A 26,730-nucleotide genomic window follows, 5' to 3' on the forward strand; every position below is an offset into this window, starting at 1 on the left:
TCACGGTATGGAGCACATGTGTGTGTGGACGGGCAGTGTGAATTGATTGGGTGAAATGAGGGCTGGCAAGGATGCAGTACATCACTTGTGTATACACAGGCCGTCTACATCAATGAGGTGAGGCAATGGGTGGCAGAAGGAAAGTTCCTTGCCTCATTGCAAAAAATCAACCATGGGAGGTAGCCACAATCAGTCTGATAGAGACATGACAATAAGGGGGGCATATTGCAGGAACACATGCATGAGCTTACAAAGGTAAAGAGGGGTCTTGAACATCGTGAGGAGGGGAGGTAGTGAGTGTTTTATCGTGCCACCTCTCCCCAAGGAATGTCATCATTCAGTCCCATCTGATGTGTGGCTAGGCAGAAAAACGACTGTTGTTCCCTAACCAGGAGGGCTTGCGGGACTATATTTTTGTATGTTTCAAGGATCGTCCAGTCAATCTTATTAGGTGTGTGACCCAACCCAGTGTAAAGGGTCACCATTTTAGTCATTGTCTTCCTGCATATTATATTACTGTGATGTTCTGTGATTCTTATTTTCACCGCCGTGTGGTCATTCCAATATAGCGTTTCTGGCAGGAGAATGTGATCATGTACACACAATTCCTGGTGTTACAATTAGTGTAGGACTTCTGGATCCACATATCAGAAGGCCCTAGATCAACTTGTTTGAAAGGTCGTGTGAGTGGGCACATGCTCCATGAATCACATTGGTAGTGGCCCGTAACAGGTGGAACGCCCCAGAGTGGCAATTGTTACATAGTTGGTTGAGGAGTAGGCCTAGTGTGTACAACTATGTCTTTGATTTTAGCAGTTCATTTGAATGCAAACGGGGGGACATCAGGTGACATGTTCCCAGTGTGTAAGATGAGCTAGTGCTTTTTAATTATCTTTTTTATGTGATTTGAATGGGGGGGTGAAAGATGTAACACAGGTCAATCAATCAATGAGACCATTTGTAGAGTGCACTACTCACCCGTGAGGGTCTCAAGGCGCTGGGGGGGGGGGAGGGTGCTGCTAATGCTCGAACAGCCAGGTCTTGAGAAGTCTCCTGAAGGTCAGCAGGTCCTGGGTCTGTCGTAGGCGGAGGCGGAGGGTGTTCCAAGTCTTGGAGGCGAGGTGGAAGAAGGATCTGCCGCCGACGGTCCCTCGTCGGATGCAGGGGACGGTGGCGAGGGCGAGGTCAGTGAAGCGAAGCTGGCGGTTCGGGGTGTAGAAGGTGAATCGTTCATTGAGGTATACTGGTCCGGCATTGTGGAGTTCTTTGTGAGCGTGGGTGAGGAGCTTGAAGGTGATCCTCTTGTTGACGGGGAGCCAGTGCAGGCCTTTCAGGTAGGCTGTGATGTGGCTGTGGCGGGGGATGTAGAGGATGAGGTGTGCAGAGGCGTTCTGTATGCGTTGTAGTCGTTTCTGGAGCTTGGCTGAGGTTCCCGCATAGAGGGCGTTGCCGTAGTCCAGCCTGCTGCTGACGAGGGCCTGGGTGACCGTCCTTCTCATTTCAGTGGGGATCTATCTGTAGATCTTGCGGAGCATGCAAAGGGTGTTGAAGCAGGAGGAGGGGACGGCGTTGACTTGCTGGGTCATAGACAGCGAAGAGTCCATGATGATCCCCAGGTTGCGTGCGTGGTCGGTGGGCGTTGGTGCAGCTCCCAGTGCGACCGGCCACCATTAGTCATCCCAGGCAGAGAGGGTGGATCCGATGATGAGGACCTCTGTCTTGTCCGAGTTCAGTTTCAGGCGGCTGTTCTTCATCCTTTCAGCGATGGTCTTCATACCTTCGTGGAGGTTGGTTTTGGCTTTGGTGGGGGCCTTGGTGAGGGAGAGGATGAGCTGGGTGTCGTCAGCGTATGAGATGATGTTGAGGTCGTGCGATCGGACGATCTTGGCAAGCGGGGCCATGTAGATGTTGAAGAGTGTCGGGCTGAGGGACGATCCTTGGGGTACGCCGTAGATGATCTTGGTGTCTTTAGATTAGAATGGAGGTAGGCGGACATTCTGGGTTCTGCCGGTGAGGAAGGAGGAGGTCCAGTCCAGGACTTTGTCGCGATGACATTGTTGGTCACCCATTCTCGTGGTTCCAAGAGACCCTCCCAGTTGTTGTTCCTTGCCCTTGTGTATGTCTTCTGAACCACCTCCTTGGGATAGTTTCTCACCATGAGGTCAGAGCTAAGAGACTGGGCCTGTTGTTTGTAGTCATCAACGTCACTGCAATTGCAACGTAATCGCAGAATCTGTCCAAAAGGGAGATTGTGTCAGAGGTGCTTAGGGTGGTGGCTATCGTACTTTAGTAGACTGTTACTGTCTGTGGGCTTTTTGTATGTCTTGGTAGTGAGTTTGCCTTCATTGAGTGAAATCAATAGGTCTAGGAAAGGTATTGCAGTGGTTAAGACAGTCTTGCTAAATCTTAGAAACCGATCAAGTGTATTGACCCAATTGCAAAACTCTGAACAGGTGTCCAAGGAACCTTGCCATAGGATCAGTATTACATCAATATACCTCCGCCAGATCAAGATGTTATTTCTCCCGGAATTGGTCTCACCTTCAATGTATTTTTCTCAAAATCAGCCATGTAGAGACATGCCAGCTTGGGGGCAAAAGTACTCTCCATCGAGGTACCCTGAGTTTAGTGGCATAACTGGTCCTCAAATTGAAAGTTGTTCTTCTTTATGGCTAAATTTGCATATTCCATGACAAAACTGACCGGGGTGGGGGAGGTCCAGTCCTCGTCCCTAAGGATGGTCACAATTACCTCTAAGGTAGCATCCCTGGGTATGTTGGTGTAGAGGGCCTCTACGTCTATAGTGATTAGTAGATCAACAGAGCAGTCCTCACCTAATTCCTCTAGAAGGTTAAGGACTGCTGGGGTGTCTTTGAGGAAATATGGAGTCCTCATTACCAATGGTTGCAAGAAATTGTCACAGAACTGTGGCAAGGGTTCCAATATGGACCCAATCGCTGACACTATGGGTCTCCCTGGGGGCGGTCTGGTTTCCTTACAAATCTCAGGTAGGGTATAAAAGTAAGGCATCCTGGGGTGAACACTAATAAGAAAAGCAGACTCCTTTTTGCTAATCCAACCTTGTGCTCTGTAAACACCATGGAACTGAGATGTTCTGTGGGGTCCTCCCTCATAGGGGTGTAGGTGTCACTGTTGGACAGTTGGCGTTTGCATTCTCAGTTTTAGATGACAATGGCCCCTTCCTTATCTGCTGTTTTGATAGTGATAGAGGTGTCAGTACCAAGAGTTCGCATGGCTGTAGTCTCTGCTTTGGACATTTTAAAGAACGGATTTTTACATGAACGATTGTCCACCTCCTTCAGGACAGCCTGTTCAAATGTTAGGACCTCTGGGGGAACCATTTCCGATGCAGGGGTGAAGGTGGAAAGATTGTGGAGACCAGAGTCATTGGTGTCCATAAAGGGTTTGTCCATAAAAAAAATATGAAGGCGGATCTTCCTGAAGAAGCGATGTAATTCTTGAGCTGTCCTACAGTTGTCTTCCTTCGGTGTGGTAACAAAGCCCAAGCCTCTACGTAGGATGCTTACTTCCATCTCTGTCAGGGCACTTGTTGAAAGGTTGACAATCAATTTTTCTTCTTCGCCGTCTGGCTCCTTGTGTGTCGGGAGGTTTCTGTTTGCGGTTCTTGCCACAGGACGTGTTTCTGCTGTGAGCCTCTTCTTCTTCCTCTCCCTCTGCCCCAACTTCTGTCTATAAAAGGAGGCTGGTAAAAGGGTTGGGGGAAAGCCTGAGGTGGTCCAGGTGGGTACACCTGTCACGGGTGCCAGCTCAGTGGGTGGCACTGGAAAGGTGGTTTCCAAGACCCCATCAAAGGTGCCAGTTGGTGGATCCTCCTTGTGTCATCATTGCCTCTGCTGCCGGTGCTCGAGTTGCCACTAGCTGATGAATATAGTGTGCGTGACGAGGTACTTTCATCAGACGACAAGTCACCCCCTCCGATGTAGTCTTCTTTTAAATAGGGGTAGATTTTTTCTTTGTTGAATTTCTTTATGTCTGTCTGTAACTTGTTGATCTTTTTTTTCAGTAGGTACTCTCTGTTCTCATTTACATCGTTATTAATCTCAGACAACTTGTTCTTATATGCGGCTATCTGTATGGTCATCTTAAGGGTATTCTCTGCCATGGTTATCTTAACCAGGAGGTCATCTGCCAAACGTTTGGCAGTTTTGCTGATGAGGATGAGCCAATCCCTGGTGCACTTCCAGCCTACCAGGGACCATTCCCTCCTGAAGACCATATCTTCTAGAAAGATGTGTGGCATATTCTTTACAATAAGACTGCTGAGTGCAATACTAGCTGGTAGATGTTCTGTCATAAGCAGTTCATGTAATGTAATCTTGATGTATAGTCTCTTCACGGCGGTGAGGGAGTACCAATCCTACAGTTGGGTGGCCCCTGAAGTGGACCCTTCAGCTCCCAAGAGTGGGGGAGCTCTAAGGATTTCTGACACCATATCGTTATCGAAGGCTAAGCCTTGGTGGTTTTCCATGATTATGTTCTGGGTTTGAGTAGGTAGAATATTAGAGAGGCTGAACTCGTCCTATACTCAGTTGGGGTACACCAAGTCAGCCACCGGGGGGTGGGGGGCGACTGACAAGGGCAAGAGGAGGCGGCCGAAGGAAAGGTTAACCTTAATGCAGTAGTGATCACTGATAGGGTTACCCTTGATCATGAGGGCGCCAGTTGGCTGCTCCTGGGTAAGAGTCCCACGGTTGAACAACTAAGTATTAATCTCATGAGGAGGGACAGGGGCTTGGCATACAGGCCCCAAGCAGTTACAATGAAAGAAAAGGGTATGCTGTGCCTATGTAGGATTGGGAAAAAAGGTACAGGGGGCAGGCAAGGATGAAATGATTACAAATAATGGCTGATCCTAAGCATCCCAAGTATCCAGTGCCTAGTGGGTATTATTAGTGGTTAGGTCCTCAGAAGCCGAAGGTGATGAATACATTTAGAGCTTAGAAGGTTCCCCACATGTCTATCTCAAGGAATGTTGGATATTCTGTACTTTGCTAAAAATGAAGAGTGCTAATTCCACACATTGACAATAAAGTAGACACAGGGGCAATTCTACTGGTGTCATACAGGTGATTAACCATTCGGAAGAGTGTCTCGGGGCAGTTTTGGGCCGAAGTGATCTGATCTGAGTAAAAAGTGGCATGAACCATCCTACAAAGGCTGTGATACTGTTTAAAAGCCATTTTATATTTAGGCTTAGAGGAGTCATCATAGCTAAGCCTCCAGGCCATCTCCAACCTCTTACAGCCTATTTTTGCTACCTGGAGACGGCTGGAACATCACACTTAAATGTAAATGCCACACAGCTTGCTATCTCTTCACAGGTATTTAAGAGAGGCATGCTTTTGCCTTTGTTCTGTTGCTGTATATCAGTGCAGACACTTTAAGACTGTCAGAGGGCGTGGTCTGTCCAAGTATTTACACAAATAATTTAAATAGCACTAGTTTATTATTTTTTTTATAGCGCTACATCGTGACGTCATGTGCTGTGATGACAGGCGTCATAATGTCACTTGTGTAGTGTCTAACTTGGTCAGTCCCCCCCTACTTTTTATAGGACTTGTGCCCTGCAGACGATTAACAAAGAGTGTAGTTTCAATTCAGTTACATGTAGGTTCCGTAAACATAAATAACATCACATAAAATCAAACGTGACTCACTCGCAGAGGTGTTGTTTCGTCTATTAGTCAACATTTACATTCCAAGGTTTCCAGCCCTGGAGTAGGCCCTAGGTAGTGCCACCATAGCAGAGTACCCAGGGCTGAGGCTAGTTTCTGCGTCTGCTGCTTGGAAGGTTTCCTCTTCATTCATGAGCTTGGGCCTGCAGAAAGGACGACCTGAAAAAGCCCATGTTTTGCCCCATCTGAGTCAAATGCTTTTCCAGTCACGTGGAAAGTCTGTGAGAGAGCAGCGCGAGGAGCAGGAGTGGGGAGTGGGGAGTGAGGAGCTGTGGTCCGGAAGCACGACGTCTGTGTGGTGTTTCGCCGAGGCGCGCTGTAGGGGGCTGCTGCCAGGCGCCAGGAGCATCGGACGACGGCCCGGACCTCGCAGGTGCAGAAAGCAAGCTGTGGGTATGTGCAGAAAGAGTGAGAGTGTGGCCGCCTTTAGCGGTGGCGGCAGAGTGACGAGCCCAGGCGAGCCAGAGGAAGCGGCCCTAGTTTGGGTGCGGCTTGCAGTGCTCACAGCGTGCCCTGCTCTCAGTTCTCTTTTCCCCCTGCCCCCTGCCTCCTGACCCGTGTCCTTGCCTCCGTCTCTTCGCGCAGGGCCTCTAAACTATGGCAATTAATGGTCGCTGCTACTGCCGACCCATCCCTGGTGCAAGCCTGCCTTCACCCACCCTCTCATGGACCCCAGACTTCAGTTTGAGCACGGCTGGTCATCGCAGTAGTTAAGGTCTCTGCCATCTGCCGCCATCGGCCATTGGCCATCTGCCGCCTACCTTCCGGTGCTTTGGATCAGGGCCTCAATATGCAGTCACACCGCCAGACGCAACCGGTGTAGCGCAGCTTGTTTTCAACACATCCAGCTTTAGACTGTTTCTGCGGCGTATCACCGCTCAACACCACTCCCACCGCCACCACCACCGACTGTGCCACTGCATCACTGCACCATGGTCCACGGTCGACAGGCACAGAGAACAGGCGGGTAGGTGAGTGGTGAGGGTGTTTGCTCACAGAGCGGGTTTCCTTGAGTCAACTGCCCACTCTGGCCATTCCTCTCTTCCTGTCTCACCCCTTGCCAGCTATCAATTGGAAACAGAACACTGGTCCCTGGCAGGATAGCTCCAGAAAGCAGAGGCGAAAGAGCCAAAGGGGGGGCAGGGGCACCAAAAAGAAAAAAAAGCGAAAGATAGAAAGGCTAAAAAAAGACTCAAAAAGACAAAGAGGCCAAAGAGGCAGTACGCAAGGAAAAGGATAAAGTTGAGACAAGGACAAGGTCAAGAGAATACGGAGGGGTAAAAGAAAAATAAAGATATAAAGAAACAAAAGGAATAAAGAAAAGAAAAGATAAAGGATAAGGGCTACTAAGACAAAGGGATAAAGGGTGAAACCCTTCCCTGGCTGTGGACAAGGCGACCAGGAGTGTGGGGGTGCAGAGCTCTGGAGGAAAGGTTGGGAGGGGCCCCTGATAAGCTCCGTTAAAATTCACCACTAATAACATACTGTCCACTATCAACTGCCACGCATGCAAGGCAGCTGCTATAGCACCTACCATGATGAGGTTGGGGAAATCAAGGGACCAGCCGGCACATGTCAAACCCAACAAAAGAACAAGGAGGGCAAATAAAAAGGTTCTTATGAAGGACAGTGAAGATGACCAGAGGATGAAGGAGGGAAAAGAGGAGGAGGGGGAAAGCCTCCTGATCTCCCCTCTAATCACCAGCCCACTAACTCCACTAAACATCCAGGTGAAAGGGGCAACTAGTGTGTCTACCCCGAACAAGCACACAGTTTTCATTCATAAAAGATGCTGGTCCAGTATTGTGTCTGAATAGTAATAATGTAAGCAACCTACCAACTCCACTGCAACCAAGCAAGTTATATCAGACGAGTTTGCAGCTGTGGAAAGTGACTATTGGAGAGTCAGCCTGAGATGGGGAAAACCGTGTGGCTGGAATAGCCCACACAAGCAAAGAAGATCCAAGCAAGGGAACCGAAGAGAACGTCCAAACTAGCCCAAAGACGCAGGAGCGGGAAGATCCTAAACAAAATGACAGCCGGAATGGGAGCAAGAGTGAGGGACAAGGTCAGCCCACAAACCTTGTAACAGCAATAAAAAAGAAGGGAAAGAAAGCCCTGTCAGGCACTCAAAGGAAGAGCCTCTGGATGAAGGGCTCCTAGCACGAATGAATAAAGAGGGACAGGAGACACAAGCACCCAGCCTGACTTGGAATTGTAACATCCCGAAAAGGGGAGACACAATATTCATAGGACCCCCACAGCATGGCAACCCCTCACCAGAAGTAGAAGGCACATCTGTGCTGCAAGAAAGCAACATGGGGAATAGAGAACTCAATAAAGCAGCCAACATGACAGAGGAAAAGTCATTAAATACAACTCAATCCATAATGCAAGAACGTCTCGCACTTCAAATCTTTGATCAACAGCATGAACAACTTGCACCAAGCCGTGCTCCTGGCCAACCACAAATGCTGGGGCCAGTCACATCATCATCTCAGGTCATGGAACCAGAATCCTCCTACCTCACATCAGAGGAGTGGGAAGAACTGGTAACTTCCTACTCTGTATTCCCCCAAGACGAACCATAAGGATCAAACACTAGTGCTCCCAAGTTGCCCCCCATTGGCAAGGAAAAACCACAAGTAAAGGAAGACATCTGGACCTCTCTGCTGCACACAATGCAAATGTCCGTAAATGCCATCCAATACCAATCAGACAAGATGGATCTTCAACTGTCTGTCCTTAATTCACTCTCAATTTTCTATGCTAACATTGACGACAAGCTAGCAGAGCTTAACAACAGGCCTGGGCGTAGTTTTGCTACGCGAAACTCCCAAAGTTACAAAAACACTCTGCAACGTTCCGCAAGTGGCAGAGTGCAGTGCAAACTGCAGCTTGTGCTGGTATTCCTGCCGCTCAAGTAGAAATTCTCCCGAGCAGCAGCTCGGGGTCGCGAACTTACCGTTGACGATCACAAACTTGCCGTTCGAGATCACGAGCGGGGAAAAAACTCTGCTGCACATCGCGAAGTGGAGTTTTCTGCACTCCACGAGCTCCGCGGAGTGCGGAGTGCAGAAAACTCCACGAACGGAACGTAGTTCACTGCCCAGGCCTACTTAACAATCTGGTCAGAAGGGCGCAAGCAGAGACTCAATTCACACAGACCAACTGTACCTGCATAACAATTGTGGATAAGCTGGCAACACTTCCAACAGCAATGGATAACCTTCTCTCTGACATAAGGGAGCCTGTAAAAAACAAATCAACAAATAGACCTGCCCAGACGAGAAATGAAGCTCGGCCGACACTTGAAGTAAGAACTCAGGCATCGACTCAGGTGACTCCAAAGCCGATACAAGAAGCAAAGCAGCACTGGGAGGCCATGTGCATAACAAAGCAAGGACCAAACAACACCTCATTGAACCTAGGACTACAACTGCCATTAAATAGCAACACAACATCACTGGGAAAATCTCCGCAAGAAATCGTCATGGCGGAAAGCATCCAACCTACCAAACAGGGCAGAAAGCAGAGGAGGAAGGGTCGCAACCAAAAGATAACACTCCCGCGCTATTCAGTATGGGCATCAACAACAGCAATTGGAAATGCGACAATGGAACCCACACAAGATATTCCAGCCCAGATGAGCAAAGAGGCAGACACTGATCATAATTCAAGAAAAACGCCGAAGGAAGAGAGGCCAAAAACCAAAAGTCGTATCCCTCTTAACAAAAAACGCACCGACAGCGCCGCACCTAAAAACAAACCTGGAAGCCACTGCGGGGACCCACAAAGGGTCACAACAGCTGCAAGTACTACTGGCCCAGAGACAGTCCGGGCAAAGGAAAAGAGTTCCCAGGGACAGAGATCATTGACGGAGGATTTTCCTGCATCAGGGGATGAACCAATCATTGTGCAGAGCAGACCAACCGACGAGAACGGGCCTGCAGGCAGCACCACAATCATGTTTCACCCGGAGTACAAATCAAAGGGGATGGTAGATACATTAAACAGGGGAACATCTTTTGCTTACTAAGCTCCCTCAACAGCTTAAAAAATCTAAGGTCCAGCGATCTGGAGTCAGTCGAATTCATTGAATCATCCGAGCATCCAGGAACGGAAGCAACGAAAACAGTATGGGCCACAGCAGAATTAGCCTAGAAGGTGCTGAAAGAACAAACCAAATTCAACACCCGGGGCATAAAGCTTTGACCATTCTCCAAACCTAGATACTCTAACCCCCAAATAACTGACAGAGAACATCGAAAAGAGCACGGAGAGGCCAACCCAAACTCACGATCATCATCTGTGCTACGAGGGGCCCGCAGTAAAACCCCTTAGAACTCAGATCCCAGAGAGCTGCATAACAAGAGACCAAACACAGTGAAAAGGTGAATTTCTCAAGATTGGAGCTAGCTTTCTACGACCATAAACATCAGAACCAAAAATCTGTGACATGAATAACATAAACACCCTTAATCTGTGCTCTTGGAACATCAGTGGTTTAGGAGACAAGCTCACGGACCCGGAACTACAAATTTATTTGCAAAGATTCAACATAATCATACTCCAAGAAACGTGGTCTGACTCTCCGACAGCACTCCAGGGATGCAGCCTGCACTTCCTACCTGTTGTAAAGAGTGCAGTGCAATTTTTGGCAACAGCAAGGCTGGCCTTGCTACATCCTGCTCCATACGGAGCATCTACGCAGCACAGCCCCTTGCATATAAGCTAACTCCCCCAAATGCAATGCAAGCTTTACGAATCTCCACTCAGGAGCTGGATAAAAAGGAGGACACAATTTTGATAAATCTCTGTTTACACCCAAGAGACAAAACCAGAGTAAGTCAGCAGCTGAAAGAAGAGCTTGTAAAAATACTAAGGGCCGAGAAAACAAATAGCCTGATTATCAGCGGGGACTTCAACCTAAATATGCTTGGTAACTCAACCACAGACACCAATTGCGAGGAGGACCCATTTGTATGGGAAACAAGCTCTCAAGACAACAATTCTGGAGTCAGACATTAATAAACAGCATAGAGGCTTCTAACAATATTGGAAGAGCTGGGCTTTCGTGCACTTAATGGCAGATTCCCAGGAGACTGCCCGCAGGCAGCAACGTTCCACAATGCAGCAGCCAGCACTAAAATAGACTTTACATTCTTCTCATGCGGCTTGTACCCAAAGGCAAGGGACTTCTACATTGGCTCACTAGATTACTGCGATCATTTGCCCCAGGAAATCACGGCTGAGGCTCTCTCAATATCACAGCCACCGTTAGCTAATGCATACAGCCTAGAATACACCGCCAATGAGAGATGGATAAAATGTAGAACGGACGACCCAAAAAGTCTCTAATCTCTTGCAAAACAGGAACTGGGGGAAGCACAAGCAGTAGAATCAGACATAATTGAGAACTGGGAGGTGTTCACAAAAACACTAAAAAACAACACTGGAACAAAAAAGGGAAACCTGCAACCTAAAGGAGCGGCCCAAGCTCAGAAGCAAGGCAAACTAAAAAAGTTAAAAATCTCAAAAGATCGAGCTCTGCGAAGAATGAGGAAAGACCCCACTGCCCAATAGGAGCTGAGACAGCTAAAGGATGCCTGCAGAAAACTGATATGGTGTCTCAAAAAAGAGGCAGACGAGACTCTACGGGCTAAACTTCTACACAACGCCAAAACAACAGCTCACAGTTCTGGCAAAAGATTAACAATCTGACCAACCCACGTCACTAAAGAGGCCTGAATAACCTTCCTCGACTCATACTTCAATACAGCTCAAGAAATCCGACCTGGGACACATAATCTCTCTCATGACCACGAAGCTCGACCACTGCAAATCAACGATAATCAAGCAACAGAACATGAAAATCCAATCATGAATGCACAAATCTGTAGAAGAATTGCAAAGGGCAGACACAAGGGCGCACCAGGTCCTAACGGGATCCCCCTATACTGTTTAAACAAGAGCCGGAATTCTGTGCCTCTGTATTCAAACCAATGTTTGAGAAAATCTTGCAAACATCAACAATACCATCATCTTGGAGGGGTGCAATTATTTCCCCTATTTACAAAAAAGGAAACATGAATGATCCAAGAAGCTACAGATTGGAAGCCTTACTTGACCACGAGGCCAAATATTTTGTGGCCCTACTACTTCAGGAACTAACATCTTGGGCTGCAGAAGTTACAGCAATACCATTCAACTGGCTTTTGCAAAAATATGGGGACGACAACCAACATTCTAGCTCTTTCTTTAATGATAGACGGCGCAATCACAATAAAACAACCATTATACCTGTGTTATATCGACTACAGCTCTGCATTCGATCATGCTAATAGAAACCTTTTATGGCAAAAAGTTTAAAAGCTGAACATTCCACCGCTGCTTTTAAACCAACTAATCCTCTTGCATAGTGACACCTGGGCGCAAGTAAAACTTGGAGCAGGAGAATATTTAGCAAGGATGATCCCAACAAGTACAGGGGTAAAACAAGGCTGCGTGCTCGCACCAACACTTTTCAATCTCTTTATGGCAGAGTTATCAGTCTTGCTGAATGAAAGCAACTCGCGCGAACCCAAGTTAGGGGACGTCCAGCTATCCAACCTATTTTATGAGGATGACCTTGTGCTTATCAGCCGGACCCCCGTAGGCCTACATTGTTTGCTGGACATCATGTCGCGAAACTCGGAAACCAACAAGCTTAGTATAAATCAAGAAAAAATCAAAGTTATGTGAATTGACACCCACAAACCAAAAACAACAAATAACTGGTACTTGGCACAGCGCAAGCTGGAGACCATACTAGAATACAAATACTTGGGGGTTACCATTGACAACAAAGTCAACTACAAGCCTCAATGCGAGGCCATAAAAAGGAGAGGATTAATGACAGCAATGGCATTAAGGAATTTAAAAAACAAGATCTCTGGCCCAAGCTTACTCCATCTAACAAGAGTGATCTGGGCAAAATTAATTCCATCTATCACCTATGGTAACGAAGCTATGAGAGGGAGGGACGCTGACACATTAGACACCACCATAGCGAGAGATACTTCCCCTGCACAAATGAGGCTAGAATTTGGGCTACCAAGAGAAGAGCTGTCACGCAAAGGAACATTTATCAAAAGCTGGCACAAAATTAGAAGGGAGAACCGGAAATGCTAAACGCCCTTCTGTGGAAAGACCTACAAGCCAAATTGGCCTGCCCTGCCAGACTGTACTTGGAGGCCGCTCTTAACCAGCTGGGGCTACGGCAACCTTGGGAACAACCAGGGACTCTTGCAGGTTTCTAAAAAGTAGTAAACGACATAGTTAAAAAAGAATCCCTCTTGCAAGACAAAGCCTCCCTGGCAGAGCGTGCACACGGCTCGCTTATCATAGAACCCTACACCAACCCTCACCCCAAGCATAGCTCCACACCAGCTTCTCCAAAATATTTAAAAAAGAGAAGATCTTGAGATTCCGTCTAGGGCTGCTGCCCCCCGCAAATCATTTGCCACCGTGGCTACGCCCTCCGATGCCAGCAGTTTGCAGACTCAGTGGGGATGGCGAAGAGAATATAGTACACCTCATCACCGAATGTGGGGAATTACTGCAGGAGCGCCGGACCCTTCTGAGACCGCTATTCAACAAGAAACATATACGGTTCTGCAGGCAAGCAGTGCTGGCAAGCTTCCTCTGTGACGATGTCCAACTGAGCTGCCGTCTGAAAAACGGAAAAAAGGTCTAGCAGATAATAGAGTTCCAGATGCAGTCCAGAATCTAGCTCCATGACCCTTACCAAGAAGGTCCATGCTCGCACCATCACCGCACCAAGAACCCCAGCACCGACAATCTGCGCACATCCTGCACCTTAAGAGGACCAAGTAAACAGGGTGAGATGAGGGTCCTGCTTGCAAGTCGGTCCTTACTGCTAAACTCGGATCAGGGTCTTAAAGCCGCAGAGACAGCAGCAACGAACCTACAAACAAGCTCGTAGGCCTCAGCTGCCTCCCCGAAACCCCCGCCTTCTGCACAATTAGCTCTTCGTATCCTTTTAATGGACTCATCTGTTATACTGTTTTTCCGTCTTATAGGTTTTTATTTGCTGAATTGAAATGATGAAGAATATAGCTCAGGCCATGTGGCAGGCCAACCCCTGATGCCCTGCACTTATTTTTTATGCTGCTCCTGTACTAAGCACTTTTTCCAGCACACTCGCACATTGTTACTGGCTGCCCGAACCAGACTGCTGCTAAGCACACGATTAAGAGGCTGAAGGGCCAGGCAATGCTGCTAATCACTGGCCTGCATTAGCTGCCAGTCACTATTTTCAACTTAATTTACACTTAATTTTCCATTAACCTTAGTTTTGACAAACATATGCATGCTAAGCACATCATGCACTTTTCTGTATTAACTAACTACAAATTTTAACTAGCACCAGGACTCTATTGATGATAGATCTTGAGGCAATTTTGTGCATAGAGACCCCGCTACTTGCTCTTAAGGTTAGCGCAACATTACCTGCGCCTCACCTGAGTATACTGGCTTTGATTAACAAAACTGTCCGCCTAACGCTTTCCCGGCGCCCTGCCCTTGGCCTCAAGTCACCCGCGCACATGGCACTTTTTTTTCGGCCCACTCCTGTATCTGCTTTTTGTAGGTTTAAGATCCTCTGCTGTGAATTTTGCACTTTCAGACGTGAACCGGATCAGCGCTCAGGCTAACTTTACACCCATAAATCATTTGCATTTTAAAAATTTGTATCTTTCGTATTTATTAGCAGGTTTTTTTGTATTATCCTTGAACTGCCAATGTAATGGTAATGTGTCATGACATGCACTTTTATTATGAAATTGTGTAAATTGACGGATACTTGTAATGGTTTTAATTAACTGTACAATAAAAATTCACGTACTACATTCCATTATACCAGTTCCACACACCTTACATATCTCTGAACCTTATTTACCTCGTCTTTGATTTAAGTGTTAACATTTCGTGTCATTGTAGTAGGGATGGGGTTTCCCAAACATGTTAATCGAGCATTAAACACCCAGTAAATGAAATTTTGTAACAAAAAGTGTGTCAGTTTACGGCGTAATGCATGGTTTGAATACAACAACAAATTATTGGTAGCATGGATGTGAGTCAACAATTTTTAGAATGTGTACAATCCGCAGGAAATTGCAGGTGGAGTGAAGCATATTTTCTCATGATGGAGTTATTTCAATTACATTTAGGACATGGCGACCTCTATGTGCACGAGTGCTTCGGTCAAATCAGGTTTTGCAAATAACTCTTGACATTTTAGAGAGCGCCAAGCTGGTGAGGCTTCCGAATGCACTTTGGGAAATATAGGATTACAATACTGCTCGTATCTTGAATCGTTCCCGTGAGCTCTGCCCATCAAATTACAGCGTCTTTTGAGTAGTGCGCTCTGCTTCCGTGTAATTACCTGTTTGAGTACACGGGGTGCACCTATTGATTCATCAACGTGCCCTTGGATGCAGGCCCAGAAAACAAGTGTTGCTCGGTAGTGTAATTTGACCAAAGTTATGATGGTTGAAAAATCGAATTTACTGATTAAATTAGTTATTCGGTTATTGACCATCTATACCTCACTAACAGAAAATGAGGTAACCTTTTTCAGAATTCAAGACGCCTGATACAATGTAACACGATATTTGGATGAAGGACATTTTTATTATTTAAAAAAAAAAAGCCTCTGCTGAAAACTATTGACTCGGATTCATAAACTGTCACCAAAAAACAGCCACAAATACCAACATAAAGGCATCATTAGTCAATCAAAATTAAATGACATGGTTCGCAGAGTACTACAAACAGCAATCCACACGTGAGCTCCCAAGTGTTGCTATGACTGCCATTATGACCATCTATGAGCAGATGAGTGGCTTAATGACACACTTGCCACATTGTGTTTTAGAGCGCTTATGACTGGGGGCTTTACAATGCCAACATTTATAAAAAAAGATATATGAAATGAAATAATAGGACGAACAAATGAAAGACAGGTGGAAGCAAAGAAAATAAAGAATTAGCAAATGGAAGGAATTCAAGAAGAAAGACAGATGAGAGATGGGGCAAAGTTAGGACAGGAGGATGATACGAAGAAAGGAAGGAACAAGAATGTGATTAAGGAAAGAAAATATGGAAGACAGGAAGGGTGAGAGCTTGCCAAGGAAAAGGACAGCGAGTGACTAAGTGAGTTTGGGTTCAAAGGGCCCAATCAAGAAATTGAATCCTTAGAACGAAAAATAGCAAGCGATCCCAATATCAAATATGCCAAACAACTGTCAGAATAAGTGGAAAAAACAAAACCTGATTTTAAAATGCATACAGTTAACCAGAAAACTATCAAAGTTTCTTGGGATAATATAAACTTCAAACTCGAGACAGTTTAACCTTTTTTTAGGAAGGTTAAAAAAAAAAAACAACAATAATCCCTGCAACCTCAATCTATGGTATCAAGGAAGATCATGTAGAAAATGTATCACCTTCTCAGATGTGTCTGAGGGGGGGTGAGGGGGAGACGGAGGATGGAGAGGACCACCCCAGGACCAAGGGAGAACGTACATGTGTTGATCCACTCGCTGCCCACGACAATAGAACCTATCACAATTTGCAGTCTCTTATCCGATGCACTTACAGAAGTTGAGAAACAGGTTCTTAACAAAGGTCTGTCATTTGTACCTACGTGCTTACAAGACCCAGTAGAAACTAAAAGTCAAGTACTGCAATTTCTGCACAAAATAAGGTTGAAGACATTTTTCTCTGAAATAACTAACCCTGGGCGTAGTTCGCGAAGTAGGGCTACGCGTAGCAACGCAAAGTGCACATCGCACTATACGAGCTACGCGTAGCACTTCGCGAACTGCGTAGTACCCTGTTCGCACTGTGCAAGATGTCGTTTTCAATTATTGCACAGTGCGGACAAGCAACCAGCACTGTGCAATCATTGAAAACGGCATCTTGCAAAGTGCGAGCTGTAGTTTTCTGCCGCTCAAGTAGATTTTTACTCGAGCGGCAGCCTTTTCAACGCAGACTGGTAGTTTCTCATCGCGAGCGGTCGCGAGCATACGCGACCACTCGCAATGAGAAACCTGACCTCCTCGCGTTGAGAATCTCGCCGGGAGGTTTATTTTCCGCGCTCGCGATCGCCAACTTGATGTTGCTGATCGCAAACGAGGAAAAAGTCTCGCCGGGATGTCATTTTGCTTGCTCGCGGTCGCCAACTTGACATTGAGGACCGCGAGCAAGCAAAAAATGACCGCTGCACTACGCAACACTACGCTACGCGTGTTTGCACTGTGTTACGTGCAATACGCGTAGTGCGAAGTAGTGCAAACTTCGCAAACTACGCGAGCGTAGAGTAGTGCTTTGTCCAGGCTTAGAAATAACTGGGAACAAAGAAGTTAATAGAAGTTCGCTAAAGAAAAAATCCTCTTGATGTCCTGAGAACAGCAGTATGCCTCCAGAGTTCCTAGTCTTCGAGGAAACAGTTATTAGGGAGTTAGATCATCCCAATACATACAAGATATTCTTTAAACAAAATTGTAGCAAGAGTGAATTGGAAACCATCCATAGTTTGTCCAGAAAGTAGCTAATAGACAGCAAGCCGGAAAATAAAGGGGTTGAAATAATTATATGGGATAGCACATCATATGATCAAGAAGTAATGAAGCAATTGAATAACTTTGCACACTACCGTCCCATACAAGAAGACCCCTGTAAAACTATACCTGCCAAAATCTATTAGATTACATCCCAAGCATTAGAAGAAGGGTGGAAGTGTAAAAAATAACTTGAATTCCTGAACAGACAAACCAGTAGGATTCCAACTATATATATGCACTGCCGAAAATACATAAGGATCCAGAAAACCCACCTGGGAGACCCATTATATATGCATGCAGCTCAATATTAGAACCAGTCACTGAGTATGTAGATATTCTGCTGCAACCATTTGTGGCAAATACACAAGCTAACAGTAAAAAAAACCTCAATGGATGTGATCAATAAACTGGAAGGCTTGCAATTTGATGAAACCAAACAGATTCTAGTTACTTTAGCATTGAGGCGGTTTATACCAACATCAATCAATCAATCAATCAGTGACATTTATAGAGCGCACTACATACCCGTAGGGTCTCAAGGCGCTGGGGGTGGGGGGGTGCCGCTACTGCTCGAACAGCCATGTCTTCAGCTTCTTCCTGAAGGAGAGGTGGTCTTGGGTCAGGCGCAGGTCGGTCGGGAGGGAGTCCAGGTCTTGGCGGCCAGGTAGGAGAAGGACCTTCCTCCTGTAGTCGCTCTTCGGATGCGGGGGACGGCGGCGAGGTTGGCTGATCGGAGGTGGCGTTTGGGAGCGTAGAAGTTGACTCGGCTGTTGAGGTAGCTCGGGCCTTGGTCGTGTAGGGCTTTGTGTGCGTGGGTGAGGAGGCGGAAGGTGATTCTTTTGTTGACGGGGAGCCAGTGAAGGTCTCTCAGATGTCCGGAGATGTGGCTGGTTCGTGGGATGTCGAGGATGAGTCTGGCTGAGGCGTTCTGGATCCGCTGGAGTCTCTTCTGGAGCTTGGCGGTGGTACCGGCGTAGAGGGCGTTGCCGTAGTCCAGTCGGCTGGTGACGAGGGCCTGGGTGACGGTCCTCCTGGTCTCGGTGGGGATCCACCAGAAGATCTTCCGTAGCATGCGTAGGATGTTGAAGCACGCCGAGGAGACGGCGTTGACTTGCCTGGTCATGGAGAGGGAGGAGTCCAGGATGAAGCCCAGGTTGCGTGCATGGTCTGTCGGTTTGAGTGCGGTGCCCAGGGCGGGAGGCCACCAGGAGTCGTCCCAGGCGGAGGGTGAGGAGCCCAGGATGAGGACCTCCGTCTTGTCCGAGTTCAGCTTCAGGCGGCTGGTCGTCATCCACTCGGCTACGTCCTTCATCCCTTCGTGTAGGTTGGCTCTGGCGGCGGCGGGGTCGTTGGTCAGGGAGAGGATCAGCTGGGTGTCGTCGGCGTAGGAGATTATGTTGAGGTTGTGTTGCCGTGCGATGGCCGCGAGGGGGCTCATGTAGACGTTGAAGAGGATGGGGCTCAGCGAGGATCCTTGAGGGACGCCGCAGATGACATCGGTGGCCTCTGACTTGTACGGTGGTAGACGGACTCTCTGTGTTCTTCCGTCGAGGAAGGAGATGATCCATTCCAGCGCCTTGTCCTGGATTCCGACGTTACTGAGGCGCTGTACTAGGGTGCGGTGGCAGACAGTGTCGAATGCTGCGGAGAGGTCTAGGAGGATGAGGGCCGCTGTTTCTCCGTTGTCCATCAGGGCTCGAATGTCATCGGTGGCGGCGATGAGGGCGGTCTCGGTGCTGTGATTGGCTCGGAAGCCGGACTGTGAGGGGTCGAGGGATCCATTCGTTTCGAGGAAGGCGGCCATCTGCTTGTTGACGGTCTTCTCGATGACTTTGGCTGGAAACGGGAGGAGCGAGATGGGGCGGTAGTTCTTGAGTTCGGTGGGGTCCGCTGTGGGTTTCTTGAGTAGCGCGCTGAGTTCGGCGTGCTTCCAGCTCTCAGGGAAGGTGGCGGTGTCGAAGGATGTGTTGATGATGTCTCGCAGGTGGGGTGCGATGACAGCGTCAGCCTTGTTGAAGACGTGATCCCTCAAGATGAGGCTCTGCATGTTATACAGGACATCCTATGCACAAAACCGAAACCACATGAGATCCCAACAGGATTCATGGTTTCATTAGCTACACTTTGTCTGAAGAACAGTTTCTTTTCTTTTAAAGATAACCTGTAGTTACAGGTCAAAGGGGTAGCAATGTAATGTAAGTTTGCATGGGAAGAGGTGAATTTTGTCATGTGATACTCTGAAATAAAGTGAATATATACCAACAAGAACCCATACAAGACCAATATAATGCATTGGTTCCGGTACATCAACAATGTATTCATGCTCTGGGAAGGTGAGAGATATACACAAGAGATATTTCTTCAATGGCTTAACACATAAACACCTGATCTTAAGTTCAGTATGTCAAATGACAATATAAAAATCAATTTTCTCGACCTTTGGATCCTTAACAAAGAGGGACATATTGAAGTCAACTTATACACCAAACCTACTGACCCCCAAACTCTTGTACTCTTCTCTAGTGGTCACCCCCATGATTTGAAAGAAAATGTATCTTATAGGCAATTTCTCTGTATAAAGAGGAACTGCACATGGATAGATGACTACTTTGACAATACAGACAGTTTGAAAAACTAGTGAATAGAGGGTACCCCAAGAAACTGGTGAAAGCTACATCTAAAAGAGTGTGGTTTACACCAAGAGATACACTTCTGACCACTAAAGAATGTGAGATAACTAATCCACTCACGTGTCTCATGTATATTCCTAAACCTAACAGGTTTTAGAATATAATGCAGAGGAATTGGAAAATTCTGAGTCCATTAGAAGTTCCTAAACCTTTGTTTTCCTTTAGGAAGGGCAACAACTTGCGGAATCACTTAGTGAGAGCTACATGTCCAACAGAAAAGAAAAGTGATTTGAGAGATATCTTAGGCCTGCCACTAGTCACTAGTCATTTTAAGTGTAAAAATTGTACAGCCTGTCAGTTGACAAATGATTCAAAAGCCATTATCATTAATGGGAAAACACATCAACAAATGAAATTTTCAAATTGCAACACTATAAATGATGTGTATTGCATGTGATGTTAGTGTGAGTACATATACATAGGGCACAGGTAAAGCTAGAATACTGCAACACAGATCTAGAATTAGGTGAGAAGTAGCTGGAGCACCTTTTAGTTGAACATTATAAAGAACTGGATCACTAAGAAAATTAGATCAGGTGTTTGGTATTTTTTGTAGTTTAAGAAGCTGTAAAGGGCCAGCCCTTTATACTTTACTACACAAGACAGAAGCGATACTGATCAAATAATATGGCACAGTCAGGAGGGGCCTTAATGACCTAGATGAGATGTGGCTTTAATTTAGACAGCTTTATATCTGTGACTCAATTTTATCACGCAACCTCCATAACGGATGTTAATTTAATGTGCGATGCTATGCTGTATTCGCTATGTATATATGATATATATATATATATCTATATTGTGTGTTGAATTTAGCATCCTTTCTTTTGCTGTACTGAACATTTTTTGCCTTGGTTCCACTCGATGCTATGTTAATACTACAAATGAAACGATTATGATACACAGAACTTTATTTTGTTTTTCAATTAACTTTATTATAAGAAAATAAGAAAGCAATGGTCATGTGGCACTTACAGCAAGTTTTCATACATTTTTTTCCAGCTATTATGTCATCAAATTAGTGTATCATTGCTATATGTATAAAATTGTCTCCTTGTATAATGATAATATTGGTCTAACACTAGTACTAGCGGGATACATGGGTGTCTCAATCAGTAACAACCCATGGACATTGATGCTTGATGAACATGCGGACATGTGTCTATTTTTCAACAAAAACAAAAAATAGAGAGACACACGATCACTGGGTCCTCAGATGCAGTGGAGATGATTTTCCACTGTATAGCAGGATTACTTGTCTCACTCTAGCAAAAATAGTACATACAGATATATCAATTCATGAAAACTCAGAGACATCGATGCCTGATGAGTATACTGATCTGTTGCAAATTTTCTATAAAAACTGTAAACGAAAAACAGGGGGGCTTATATATGATCTCAGGCGTCACTTTTGGGCTCCTGTTGCATCACTTTTTGTGACGCACCATCGGCGTAAAATATGCACCAAGTTGCACCCTATTTACAAAGTGACACATCTATGCAGATGCGTCACTTTGTAAAGCCCTGCGCCACATTATACCTGCGTCAGGTATAATGTATGCAGGGTGGGTGTTCTCCCGCAATAAGCCTTGTAGAAGTAGGGCATTGAAATCTATGATATTTCAGTACTCCACTTCTAGGACGCCATTGCGTCAATATCTTACGCCTGCATCACAGCAGGTGTAAGACTGACACAGTGCTATAATCAAAGCCCTCTTCCCTGCATTGCTGGAGTTGCGTCAACTCCACCAATGCGTCACTTCTGCACCAACAGATATGACAGTAATACTGACGTATCTGTCATTCCTTGCAACATGATGCGTCATACAGTAAATATGACGCATCCATCACGTCACAAGGATGGTGCACTGAGAAGTCACGCATCGCTGTTTTCACGCAGTGATGCTGCACTTTTCATAACTAAGGCCTGGAGAGATTACATGATCCTTGGGTCTACTGATGCAGCATTTAACTGCACACCTGCATAATGTTTTGCATTTTTCATAAGTTTGCCCCTCATACATATTGTCTCCTTTTATTTTTGTTCACACTGTGGACGAGCCCATAGGACAGAATTGAACATTATTTCTAAATTAATTAAAGGAGAGTGCTCTAATACTATGCAGAGGTCGAACATCTTTCTCACATTTCCTGTTAATTTTTAAAAATGTAAGGGTTCGAGTGTAAAAGCTCTGTTGTAAGTTGGCCGATACGTCCAGACTCTATAGACGACCTCTACAAAAGAGAGGATCTCTACCAGGGACCGGCTGCCCTGGATGACACAGTCGCTGTCGAGTAAACTCTGACAGAGCGACGATGTTCGCATGCTCCAGACCAGATCTTTCTCTTCAACAAGCTTGCCAGTAAGTCTTTATACAGAGCAATTTTATGTTGACTTACGAATATACACACATATTTATTTTACGATGAGACACTGGCTTACAGCGTCTGCTGTATATGCAGTGATTGCAGTCCTTTTGAACCCTCTGTTTTTGTTTTTATATAACACATTGCAGCCTCGCACCATTTGGGAGTAGCGTGCTTTAAACTATTGAGTCAGGACTTGAGCGGGTGCGTAGTCTTTACCATCCCTGTTGTGCTTACGGCGCATACCCGATTGATCTTTATTTTACAATGGAGGAAACTGTATTTGAGCCACACTATGTCATCCCCAAAGTTGTTGTAAGTAACTATCGGTCACCGCGCAAAGTAAGGGTTTTGGGTATGATGTGAAGCAACCTTTCTCCACATGCATGTTACATCATCTATTCTGGGGAACTGATGGATTCTCTCTCTATTTCAACACACCCGGCATTTTTAATACACAAACCCACCTTTCAGTTTTTAGGTCGAGCATTCGAGACCTCTTGTACATACTTTAGTATATACTTAATTGTGTATGTACTTTGTGGGCTCTGGAGATCAGCCCTAGGACTTGTCTGCTTCCGCTTAGGGACTTTTTGTTTGTTCAACTGCCTCTATTTAACTGTCTTGATAGAAAACGACCAGTCGAGGTCAGTAGAATACCAGAATTATTTCTACTGAGGGACTTTCTTTTTAAATAAATTCTGACAACTGCCTCTATTTAACTTTCTTGATAGAAAACAACCAGCAGAGGTCAGTAAAATACCAGAATAATTTTAGCATTCTCTAGATTCCAGTCCATAGAAATTGTCTCCCACGAGCACCCGTAGACAATACATTTTTTTTCAAATCTTGTATTTTCAGTTATATGACCACTGAAGGCCCTGATATTATATTAAAAGCATTGCTTTGAAATATACCATTACCCACTGAAAGGCAATATTTCTCTCCATGTATTCCCTTACCTGGTGTGTCACGCAGTTTGGTGCTTACTTTCCCTCCATGTTAAAGAACAGTAGATGTTTCAGCACCCAGGCTAATGTGCTGCATAGCTAAATACATATAAGGTCCCAAATGTGAGACCAATTGCATTGCAAATGCTTGTTTGTTCTGTGTTCACAAAAATACATGGCTGATAATATATATATCAAACCAGGGCCGGCTTTAGCTCTAGTGGCGCCCAGAGGTCCTCATCCTCGGATCCACCCCCTCTGCATGGGACGATTCCTGGTGGCCGGCCATGCTGAGAGCCGCACCAACACCCACCAACCACGCACACAACCTGGGTTTCATCCTGGACTCCACGCTTTTTATGACCCGGCAAGTTAACGCTGTCTCCTCCTCCTGCTTCAACACCCTCCGCATGCTCCGAAAGATCTACAGATGGATCCCCACCGAAACCAGAAGGATGGTCACCCAAGCACTCGTCAGCAGCAGGCTGGACTGTGGTAACGCCCTCTACGCAGGAACCACAGCCACACTCCAGAAGAGACTCCAACGCATACAAAATGCCTCAGCAGGCCTCATCCTCAGACTCCCTCGCCACAGCCACATCACCACCCACCTGCGAGAGCTGCACTGGCTCCCGGTCAACAAGAGGATCACCTTCAAGATCCTCACCCACACCCACAAAGCACTCCACAAGCCGGACCAGCATACCTTAACGATTGACTATCTTTCTACACCCCGAACCGCCAGCTTCGCTCCACCGACCTCGCCCTCGCCACCGTCCCACGCATCTGCCGAACGACCACCGGCAGACCTTTCTCCCACCTCGCCGCCAAGACATGGAACACCCCCCCGCCCACCTACAGCAGACCCAGGACCTGCTGACCTTCAGGAAACTCCTCAAGACCTGGCTGTTCGATCAGTAGCTGCTCCCCCCACCCCCTTAGCACCTTGAGACCCTCATGGGTGAGTAGCGGCCTATACAAATGTCTTGATTGATTGATTGACTGTGCGGCAATGCTTGTTGGTGCCCCCACGGACTCCATCACTACCACCCTTTAACAGTGCCCCCTCAAGTCTCCGTAACCACTTTCTCTCAGATGTATCTGATTAGTTATTTAGCGCATCCTATACCAGTTTAGGGTGTCAGAGCACTTCACATTACACACACATTACAAAGAGAGAATCAATCGTATGTGTGTAAATCAGAGTTTAGAAATGGTACATAAGCCAGAAAACTACAAGGTGAGTCACATGTCATCCATACTGGTAGACAGTATAGTTTAAGAGTGCTTGGTCTGGAGAAGCATAACCCCATGGTTGGGGGTTACATTTAATAATAAGGATTTTGTTTTTTACCGAAATGAACCCTTTTTGAAACATTAGAATAATGAAAAACAGAAGAAAAAAATCATAATGCTGTAATCTTTACCTTGCAGTCTGCATGCAGTTCTTTGATGACAGTTATTAGTTCACTGTTCCATGTTAGGATTCTAATACCGACACTGCTGGTAACAAAAGGATCTCAATGACAAAAGCACTGATCCATTTACACTATATGGACTTTGTAATCTGCATGGTACACATTCATTGCAGCAGGGATATTAACCCTCTGTTCTACCATAAAATGAGTTGAAACTTCCACTAAACAAAACTTCTTCCCGCTCCAGGAAGAACATTAATCACCGGAGTTATCTTGACATTTTGATTGTTGTATGAAAATTGTCGGAGGCCAGCAATGTAGCAGCAGGTGCTTTTAAAGCCATAAAATACTTCCAAACACGACGCCCCCGGGAAGAGTCAGCACCTGGTGCAGTCGCACCGGTCGCACCGCCCTAGAGCCGGCCCTGTATCAAACCAAAGTCCTTCCCCTTCCAAAAAGATGTAAGCCCATACAGGTACACTGGGGTTCTTGCTTTATTCCAACAACACTATCGGCATGACGCGTTTTGGCATAAAATGCCTTTTTCAAATGCCTTTATCGCTCTTGATGTCACTGTCGACTTAAGTACAGAGTGCCTCACTTCTGGATGATGGAGACACTCTGGTAGGCTTCACAGGGAGGATATCCCAGACTCGGTGCTCCGAGTCTGTATGCTGCAGGCACACACAAGTAATACTTGCCCAAGTGGGCGGTGTCTGCAGCTCCGCCTTTGAGCCTGGATATTACTGTGGAAAGGAGGCGGGTTTCCCAGACCTTCATCCTGCCCTCAATTTGCCCACAGCGTGCCGTAATGCCCATCACTTCAGTAAGTATGAGCATTATTATGTAGTCATAATCCAGCAAATACCGTCATGGCACCGCTGCGGGATGCGGCGGTTCGGCGTTTCCCAAACATCTTGAGATGAACCACTTCTTGCCACTGATGTCGCCGAACTCATGAGGATGGGGGCTTAAAGTGCTCCAGGCCGCACCAAACACAAAACCAAAGTCCTTCCCCTTTCGAAAAGACGTAAGCCCACACAGATACACTGGGGTTCTCGCTTTATTCCAACAACATGAACGGCATGACAAGTTTAGGGCATAAAATACCTTTTTCAAATGACTTTATCGCTCTTGATGTCACTGTCCACTTAAGTAAATATATATATATGTGTGTGTGTGTGTGTGTGTGCATGTGTGTGAAGTGAGATCCCAGGTCTCATTTCACTGAAATTCCTCCGTATTGTTTTTGGCTTCAAGAATAGGAAGCTCACACCTGGTCTGGCTTCATGTATACTTTATTATTTTTTCTTTTCATTTCAAATCCAAAAGTGCTCTGTGCTGATACAACAGGCCGATGCATTTCAGCCAAAGCACTCTACTGTGCCCTCTTGTTATATATATATATTCAATGAAAAAAACAAAATTGCAGGGACGTTATAGTTAGGTTGACATTTTACTCATACAAAACCAGAGAAATTCAGCAGTTTTAGTTAGCTGAGCTAACTATAACTCACGCCCTGTACTTCTCATGGCCTCACATATTACATCACTCTTGACATGGTCAGTGATATCTCAAAAGACATCACTGATGACATCATCCATTGACTGTGAGTGTTTCTAAAAAAGTTATGAATGTTAAATATATATACAAAGGTGTATTGATGAATTAGTGGGTGTATGAGTGCCTGTATGGATGATTCAGTGGGTGCGTGAGTGACTGTATATGTGATTTGTTTCTCAGTCAATATATGGGTGAGTGCCTAGGTTGTGCGGATGCCTGTATCAGTCTGTCAGTTGGTGTCTAAGTGGATGTATGCGTTGGTGAGTGGGTATGTGAATGGCTGTATGGGTGATGTATTTGTTGTCTGAGTACCTGTATGAGTGTATGAATGTCTGCGTGGATGGCTGAGGGTGTGTGGGACTGCCTGCATGGATGAGTGAGTGGGTAAGGCAGT

This window comes from Triturus cristatus, chromosome 2_1, assembly GCF_964204655.1.
Source record: "Triturus cristatus chromosome 2_1, aTriCri1.1, whole genome shotgun sequence".
NCBI classification, from domain to species: domain Eukaryota; kingdom Metazoa; phylum Chordata; class Amphibia; order Caudata; family Salamandridae; genus Triturus; species Triturus cristatus.